General features: G+C 49.2%; 1 protein-coding gene across 20 annotated transcripts in view; it reads left to right on the top strand.

Annotated features, from left to right (window-relative positions):
• Nucleotides 1–29: 29 nt before the first annotated feature.
• Nucleotides 30–9,643, top strand: part of DENND2B (DENN domain containing 2B) — a 153,175-nt gene continuing 143,561 nt past the window's right edge. For 5 of the 20 annotated variants that reach the window (XR_014955550.1, XR_014955551.1, XM_085580099.1 and 2 more), the window contains exon 1: nt 883–3,280. The gene's annotated coding sequence lies outside the window, so the exon portion shown is untranslated. The other 15 variants (XR_014955549.1, XM_085580102.1, XM_085580096.1 and 12 more) reach the window with 7 other exon arrangements.

Consider the following 9,643-nt stretch of genomic DNA (forward strand, 5'->3'; position numbering starts at 1 on the left):
GGATGCGGCCCCGCGGAGGGCGCGGGGGGCTTTGTTTGTCCCTTACCCCCGCGCCCTGCCCTGCGGTAACGCAGGACAGGCGCGTCCGGACGGGCATTCCCGGAAAGGGTCAGTGAGGTGCCCCCGGATGCCGCTCCCCGCATGCCGCCGCCCTGCGACAGCGGGGAAGAGCCTCTAAAAGCCGGAGGTGAGAGCCCCGCCGTGCTCCCTAGGGGGAAGCGGTGCTCCCGCTGCCTTTTGGTTACCGTTCCGCGGCGCGGGCTCCCGGTGCCGGTAGGGGGCGGTGGCCGGCCGAGAGCCGCGGCTGTGGGCGCCGGGCAGGGCTGCGCGCCCGCTCCCCCAGGGCGGCGAGAGAGAGAGCCCGTGCGGCGCCCGGGCCTGCCGGAGCAGCGCCGAGCCAGCCGGCTCTCGGCTCTGTCCCGGGAGCAGCATCGGCCGGACCAGCCGGCTCTGTCCCGGGAGTAGCATCGGCCGAACCAGCCGGCTCTGTCCCGGGAGCAGCATCGGCCGGACCAGCCGGCTCTGTCCCGGGAGCAGCATCGGCCGAACAGCCGGTTCTCCCCGAGGGAGCCGGCTCTGTCCCGGGAGCAGCATCGGCCGGACCAGCCGGCTCTGTCCCGGGAGCAGCATCGGCCGAACAGCCGGCTCTGTCCCGGGAGCAGCATCGGCCGGACCAGCCGGCTCTGTCCCGGGAGCAGCATCGGCCGGACCAGCCGGTTCTCCCCGAGGGAGCCGGCTCTGTCCGGCGAGGGCAGCGCCAGGCTGCGGTCACCGCTCGCAGTCACCGCAGCGGCTTGGGAAGCGGCCGTGGCTACGTGGGAGTAGAGCCCCTTCGAGCCCTCGCCAAGCTCGTGTGCACCGAGGTGACCGTAGTAAGGAAAAATAAGCATTAAAACTTTCTTTAAGTCCCATATGGCCAAGGATAACATGTAGACCCCGATCCTTCAAGTCCTTCATTCTTGTTGAGAGCTTTGCTAGCTGTAATGTCTTTGACAAGCAAGAAAAATAATCCTCTCCTAGTTTACATTTTGTTGTCATCCCCCAGTTGCTTAAGCAGAGCAGCAGCCAGCCCCCGCAATAAACAAGCCCTTCACAGGCTGCTTGCTCATTAATGCATTGAAAGCCCCCATTCAGTGTTTAAATCCAGCTTAACTTTAAGTTTGGTCTCCTGTACTCCAAAGAAAATTTAGACAAATTGCTGGAGTGTTTGAGATCTGGGGAACTGAATGCAACATAAAGCGGGGAGAAAAATAATATTTGATAAAAGCCATGTTAGTGTGTTTGATGTGGTGGAGAAGCAGCCAGAACAGACTGCTTCCTGCATAATTGGAAGCTGAACATCTTTGCATCATGCTTGTTAGCAATGGTCTCCTGGAGAGGTGAGTGGGTTTGCTATGTTGCTGCTCTTGTGAAATAGACTTGAAATAGACTCCTATGTCCTTTCATAACACAGAGAGAAAACTGTGTTCATTTTTTATTCCTGCCAGGTACTTGCAGCAGTAGCTTGTTGTTCAGGAGGTAAATTATTCCTGTTGTGTTGAAATTTAAACTCCCACCATTTTTTGATGTTTGGTGACACAGTACTCCTTTTGCAGCTGAGTAAATACATCTGTCCCAAGAAGGCTGACAGCTGAAATAGCTTTTGCTTTGAAACACACATTCACATAATAATCCAGATGAGAGTTACCCTTATTTCCTGTACATTTATTCTTTTGAAATATAATGGAGGTTTGTGAAATGCTGGGCATTTCCACCAGATTCCTCTTTGTGTGGGATGATAGATCAGAATATCTGAAGACAATGTATTTCATTTTGCTGGTGAGGTGGCAAAAGCCAGGAATAGTTTATCCTGAGCACAGTGAATTTCATTTTACTGGTGAGGTGGCAAAAACCAGGAATAGTTTATCCTGAGCACTTGGTTCTGGGCCCAGGGAGGTATCCTTGAGCAGGAAAGCTTTTAAGCATTTGCCTGATGCTGAACACTATTTTACTTCCATTTCAGTCAAAGGAAAGAAAGTCAGTAAGTGCTTAAAAGTTCCAGAAATGCGTAGTGCTGGAATTTGTATTTCAAACTGCAGAATACAGACTGCTCTTTATTTTTCTTCTGTACCTAGAATAATTTGGTTAATTTATTGTGAAGTGACTTGATCTATCAATGCCCACATAACACTTCAAGATCTAGGAACAGTCTCTGTATTTTGCAATACTCATGGTCCTGCTAAGAGCTAGCATCCTGCCTCTTCTGTATTATTTTATAGCAAAATAATAATTTCTCATCTGACAAACGATCAGAAGCCGGTGTGCCAGGGAGGTGGCCTGCACAATGCTGTTGGTGGCCTGCACAGACAGTGTTGCACGCAGGGACTTTCTTTACCCCAGGTACGCGCGATGCCCTGGGAGCCCTGGCTGGGCCATGCCAGCGAGCGGGACACTCAGGCTGCCGTGCCAGGGAGCTGAGCATTCCACATTGCTGCCAGAAGCTGCTCCCGGGAGGTTGTATCCCAACCCGAGGAACCCGGCACGAAGCGCAGAGGCACGCCGCTGCCTCCCTCGTCCTCCGCAGGTGCTGTTAGTGGAGCACTACCCGCGGAGCTCGGAAAGGCCCGGGCGCTCCCTGGTTCGCAGCTCCCTGATCTTTACGGGAGCCATCTGCCCCGCGCCTGGCGCAGGAAGCGCGCCTCCCGCACTCCTCCTCCCTTCCGCTCTGCCCCGCAAGCGGCTCTGCCCCGAGAGGAGCCCAGCGCTCGGAGTGTTTTAAATAAAGACCAAGCGGCATCGCCCCTCCGGGCTAGAGCGAGGAGGAAGGCTGTCAGCTGGGGGGGCTCGGTCCTCTCCTCCTCCCTGTGCCCATCGCATCTCCCCGCGGACCAGCCGGCCCTGCCTCTCTTGCTCCCCTCCCTCACTCCTGTCCGGGACCCGGGTTTGGGGCTGGGGGAGGCGGTGCCCACCCCTCCGCGGGGCCGGGGCGAGTGCTGCCGGCGGGAGCGGTGGCTCGGCAGCCCGGGGCTGCAGCCCGGGCCGGGCTGCGCTGCGCTGGGGAGCAGGTTTCTTTGTTGGCTGCCGGGTGACTGGTTCCCATTAATCTCCCGCACTGGTCGTGGCCGTCTCCACTTCCTGCCTTTGCATACTTCTCTCTCCTTCGATCTCAGTCCCTTCCCACCCCCTTCCCTCCCCCCTTTCTTTCCCTCTTCCCAGCTTCTCCAAAAAAACTACAATCGCCCGGGCTGCGGGACGGGGGCTGCAGGCGGCCGGCGGAGGGAGCGCATCCCTGCGCACCTCGGTAAGGGCCGGGGAGGCACGCTGCCGGGCGGTGGTCGCCTCCGGGGACCGGGGCAGGGGAGCGGGACTGGGGGGAGAAACGATTGCTCGTGCTCCGGGTGGCCGTCCCTGCGCGCCGAGAGCCTCCCGCGAGCGGGGCGGGCCGGGGATGCGCGGCGGCGGGCGGCGGGGGCTCGCCGGGAGCTGCGGCTCCGCGGAGTCCCCGCGGCAGCGGAGCCGCCAGAGGCCGTGCCGGTGCGGGCCGGCCCCGCGATCCTGGCGGGACCCTGCCCTGCCCTGCCCCGGGGGAGCGCAGATGGGCGGGGGTCCTGGCGCGCGGGCGGAACGGGGACTCGGTTCTCCCGCGCTGGTGCCGCCGCCGTGACGCGCGGGACGCTGCTTTTTGCGAGGGTGGCGAGGGCAGAAGCACCGCGGAGGGACAGAGCCCGCGGAGGGACAGAGCCCGCGGAGGGACAGAGCCCGCGGAGGGACAGAGCCCGCGGAGGGACAGAGCCCGCGGGACCGCTTCGGCCGGACCGGGTAACTCCAATCCGGCTGTGGAGCCAGCGCGCCGAGCGTGGAGCTCTGAGCTGGGGGAGACGGGGACCTGCGGCACTTCCCTTCCAATGCCCACTCGCATCGTCGGTCCAGCCGGCTGCGGTGTTTGCGTGCGTGCTGAAAAATGTAGAGGAGCCATCTGGACTCCGGCGGAAGACTTTAGGATCCCAGGACAGATTTGGCTGAAGAGCTAAGGGAGTTCTGCCGCAGTTCACTTGGTGGGAAAATCAGATGTCCTGCTCTTGGCTTGGTACCAAACGTTTGCGTTACTAAGGTCACTGCAATCAAAGAGTAGCGGTTACATGCGAGAGAGCCTTCTTGTGTTTACTCCAGTTTTATCACTCAAATGTATTTCGAATTTAGTAGTCAAGCTGAATGAAGCTGGGTGCGTAGTATTACTGCATGGAGTGTGTCAGTAGTAGTGTTTTTTACGCCCTGCACTGACTTGGGGAATCGGTTTTCTTTCATTTTTATGGTGGCTAGTCAGATTTAACTTCAGGTATATATTAAATAATCCAATAAAATTGGAGTGATCCAAACCCATGGAAGATGAATGAAACTGTTAGTTGTAGTCTGGTTTTTGATGATAGGATGAATTGAAGTGAAGTTGATTTGCCTTTAAGACTTAAGAATGTTTTGTTTATACATGATTAATTTATAGTTGGTGGATGAAAATTTCCATATAGTGGAAGGGTAAGTTAACAGGGCAAAGGTAGGAGTATCATGCATTTAAGGTGAGGTTTGAGGAAATAATTTATATTTTAGGAGCACCAAAATTTAACTTACATTGTGGTGATCAGGTTATGCAGGTGACATAGTGGAAATCTGTTACCACATTGACATATGAGAATAAGATTTATGGGTTTGACCATTCATGTCCTTCTTACTTTAAAGTTAGTTATTTAAAATAAAATAACTAACTAAATAAAATAAAATGCAACACATTTATAGCGATGGTGATGACTTTATCGAGTTACTCAGGAGTGTAGTCAAACATCTTTTAAAGTTAGCTACAGTCTGTGCTGTACTGACTGGACTGACATGGAACTGTTATCTTGCTTCTGGAGTGGAACCGGTATCCTCAAGAGTATGGAGTGAGAAAAGAGGCTTTTGGGACAGGTTGAAAGGGATGGAGGTGCTGGGCTTCACTGGGGCATGAAAGACTGTCCTGCTCCTAGAAGGATGTAGCATGTGTTCTCCTCTTGTGTGCAGAAATAAGAGCCCTGGCCTGGCCTGGCTTTCTGCTGCTCCCTTCAGGGTGCTAAACTCCCCCAGCCAGCTTGTGTGGCGTAGTCACTGCCCTTCTGGCTCAGGGGGAGAGGTGCCTTCTGTCCTCCCCTACCCCTGCAGCATGTTTGTGCTGTGGCTGCCAGAATGTGCTCCAAGAAGCTTAGGATCAAGCATTGCTCTTTCTCTTTAAGCAAGTGCCTTCATGTACACTGCAGCTCTTTAAGGAGTGTGTGACCCCTTATTATTGGTGACCCTGTAAACCATTGTGTAATCTGTTGACTGTAACATACCATGCCAATTTATTCTTGGTTGGGAAGTCTTGCCAAGGACTTGATGGAATAGCATGATTTTGTCCACTTTATTGTTTTCATTGTGTTTCATAAACATCTAAGACCCTCTGGGAAGAATCACTGGGGCGGCTGGGCCTCCTTTTTTGAATTGCTGGTTAAATAAATGTTGCCAGTTTAAAAAAAATTAAAGTGGTATGCAGGATCTCAGAATGTCTGGAACTGCTAAACACTCATGTTTAGGAAGCAGGAGTATTTTTAGTGTAGGGGCATTTAAAGAAATGATACAAGCCCCTTGTGAAGAGGTCACTGTGAAGTACGCTGAAGAGCCTGTTTTTATCTGGAAAGTAAACCCAAGTTTCCCACAGCTGAGTAAAGCAAAAGAAACAGATTTGTGCTTTTCCTGCTTAACCGAAGAGGGAAAGGATGGATTTTTTTTGTTAGTCTACTGTAGTGGAAGTAAGGATGCCCAAATTCTTATCATATGACAACAAAATTGCTCGTCTTAATGACACCCTCACCTCTCTGATTTTCTCCAGTGAGTGAGTATGTGCAATGGAGATGTAGGACTGAAAGGCATTTGACACTTTTGAAGAGGGGCTGGGAACTGGCAGTTGAGAATATGGTGTATCCCTTGGGATCTGTGTTTGTTGGAAGTCAAAAGTCCCTTGCATGAATCCATGGTTGCCATTCTCATCTATACCTAAAAGAACAGGGGTAAAAGTAGAGAAGATCGTGTGTGTTGAGAACTCCAGGTGATCTGGGCTCCTAAATCACTTCTGAATAGGGGACTGAAATTGCCAAATAAATTACTCTGATTCCAGAGAAGTCTTTCCTCAATTCATCTTCCTGAAAAATGGAAGTCCTGGCCTAAGAGAATGTGGTTTAGGTCAAAGTTACCACTGCGTGCCACAAACACCATGTTGTCTATGAGGTCTTGAGTAATCTAGCTATGTTTATAATGTAACCCAGGTTCCTGCAGCGCAGAGGACCAGCATCTGGACTGATCAGACTTTCAATGTCTGAAATGATAGCAGAGCTGATTTTTGGTTCAGACTTCATTGATGTCTTGTTTAGAATAAATTTAATTTAGATTATGATTTTGGGGTTTTTCCTTTTTGGTTTTTCTATTTCTTTCTTTTCCAGTTGCTGAGTGCCATGTGTGTTAGTTTTATCTGTGTGCTGTAAAGTGTGTGCAACTGTTGCTTTTCAGATTTTTTGGTCTGCAGTTGGGATTTAGTTGGCAGTGCAGACAGAGACAAGTTTGGGGAATTGAATCCAAATATTTACATTCTCAATTTGGCCTAGTTTTTGTGCTTGTAAACATTCTTAGTCAAATTGAACTTTGGTGAGGTTATAAGTGGCTTTGCCAAGCCTTGGAAAGTCACACACTCTAAGACCTGAAATTCCCCCTTTTGGGAAGAGTTTTGGATGTTTTTTGGGTGTACATACATCATCCAAGTGTTAGTACTCATCATTTTTATCCCTTGTTCTACTGCAAAATCTTTTCCTGTTTGTTGTTTTTTTTTCATATATAAATGCCTCATGCTGGTGAGCTATGTCAAGTTAAATGTCATGGAGGAGAAGTCTGCCCACTTATGAGGTCCTGTGCAGATTCCATAAATCCTGGTCTCCTATGCTGCTCTAGATCTCTGCCCTGCTAGAGAGGGGCCATGGTGGAGATTCCCTTCTCTCTGTAGCTACTCTTTTCCTGGTCCTTGTTGTTTCATTGTGCAGAAAATTTTAAAACTGATTTGAGCAATGAGGATGATTGCTTATGGAGTTTAAGATTTAAATCCTCTTCTCATTCTTGTAGGCTTTGAGCAGCTGTCAGATTTTGCTAGAAACTTTTTGTTCACTGAGGACTGAGCCTAAAAGATGTGTTCTCCATAAGCAGTTGAACTTTCTGAAGCCAACACTACTACAAAGTGTAGAGATTGGGATCGGCTACTACATTAACACTTCATGGCCAACCCACCCTCTTGTGAGTGGATTGTGTGTTCCTATTTGGAGCTGTTGCTGGTAATCAGAGTTTGCAGTTAGGATAGTTTAGTTGCAGAGAACTGGAGACTATTCTGGGACAGAGGTGACTGCAGTGAGTTACAGTGAAAGTTCTTACTCATCAGCTGAGGTCTGGAGCTTTGTGTTCTTAGCCAGCTGAGTCTGGCCTACCTTAGCTTAATCCACAGTGAACTTCTTTAGAGTAATGTAATTTAGAGTGTATTCTCAGATAGTTAAGATGTTCAGGGAAATGAATGGTCTAATTCCTACAGCCACTCCTACAGTGCTTTTGCTACATTCTGCTGTGAGTGTCTGACCTTGGAGATGTGCTTGGTAGGTTGAGGAATGCAGGACAAGAGTAGGTGTTCACTTTTAATGCCACCTTCACCCCTTCTTTGAAGATATGTTTGGTGGAGCTGTGTCTGTAGGCTGAAAAGCTGTCAGCTGCTGCAGTGCAGTTGAGAATTCAGTGACCTTGTGCAAATGGAGAAGTTCTTAAGGACTCAGGGAAAGCTCAGTGGGTTTCTGTTGGAAGTGCACCCTGTGTATTTTCACACACACAGGAACGGGATGTTATTCCAGTGTGAGTATATCTGTCTCCTAATTGCTCCTTAAAATGAAGATGTACGGATGCTTAATGTGTTAACATTTAGTGCTAGGACTGGTGCCAGGACAGGAAACCAGGTCTTTGAGTTGAAACTTTTGACATTATTCTCTAACTCCCACGTTATTAAAAACAGTCACTGCACAAAGTTTTAAAGCCATAATTAATTCTATCATTTTAATGAGGTTGTCACACTGAATTACTGGTTTGCATTTTTTCCCCTTAGGAAAAAGATTAGTTGTCTGCATGGGACACCCAGTCACAATCCCAGGGGACAGATGCTAACTGACTAGCACTGTGCAGAGCACTCTGCTCAGCCTGCTGTTCCAAGTACTAGGGCAGAGACCAAAGATTTTGGGAGGGCTGATCTGGAAGGTCTTGCAACCCTTCTTTAGCAAGGAGCAGATGTTTCAGACACTGACTCTGCTCATTGTTCTGGGAAGTCCTTCAAGTTAGGAGATGAATCTGTCTCTTGATATTTTTTCTTTCAACTTGAGGAAGTACAAATAGTTTTTGCAATAAGGGGTGAAATTAATGAGGAGTTTTAATGATTTTGATCCTTTGTCCTGGTGAAAACTCCTATCACTTGAAGTCATGGGAAGGGGCCTAGAATCATGTTTCTTTCTGTGTGGGCACAAAGAGAAATGGGACATATTGACTGATTCACTGTGTGTGAAAGTGCTTCTCATTTAGGCTATAGGATTGTAACGATTGAAGTTTCCAGTTTGCCTCATATCTTAATCCTGGTTCTAGACTCACAAAATCCTATTGTCCAGTGTTGTTAAAATGAGCTTTATGAGCCAGGAATATTGTTTTGAAGATATGGCAAATGAGTAAAATGCAAAACCTTACCAAATAATCATCAAGCTCTGATTATTTCCACTAAGAAGTTGCAAATCAGACTGCAGTTCCATATCACAACTTGTGCTTTTACTGCCTGCTAGATCCCTGCTATATTGTTAACTTAATCTTTGAACAGAACACCACCTGTGCCACTCAAACTGCATAAGAAATAACTGACTTGAATGAAAGCTGAGATCAGGATAGGAAGGGGAAAAAAGGGATCATAAAGAAGAGGTGTAAAATAATCTGCACCTCTCTGAAGGCTGTTTCTAAGGATTACTTACTTAACAGTCTCCAAAACCATTAACACAGCATTCAGTTCTCATCAATACAATTCATGCAGCTTTAGGTTAGTGTGTGCATTTCTGGTGCTTTATGGATGTATCCATATTTCTCCTGTGGAAATGAGTAAATATCTGGAATTATTTAATTGTACTAAAGGGAAAAACAAAGACAAGCACAGGGAGCTCATGTTGTCTCCTTCCTATCAGCTGTCTTGTTTGAAAGCCCTTGGGACATTCAGGGGTACTTGCAAGTTTCAATGGCACAGCCCTGGTTGCCTGGTTTGTTATTACTCAACCTCAGGGTATCTTGCAAGCATGCATCCCTGCTTTCACAGGTGCTGAACCTCAGCTCTTCCCTTCCAAGTGCTAAGGATTGGTGCAGAGGTGTTTCCTGCTGATTGGCCCAGTGTTTATTAGCCTCTGAAGCATCACTACTCTTGTTGCTGTAGTTGTAAAGCAGCTGGCAGAGGAGCTGCTCTTGCTCTCCAGAGGTGTCCTTGGGCCTGGGAAGTGAAGGGAGATGTTTCCAGGTGGCAGAGCTACCTTCTCATCTAGTGCCAAGGTGAGCTGGGGATAAT

This window comes from Lonchura striata, chromosome 5 (genome assembly GCF_050655825.1).
Source record: "Lonchura striata isolate lonStrDom1 chromosome 5, ASM5065582v1, whole genome shotgun sequence".
Lineage (NCBI taxonomy): Eukaryota > Metazoa > Chordata > Aves > Passeriformes > Estrildidae > Lonchura > Lonchura striata.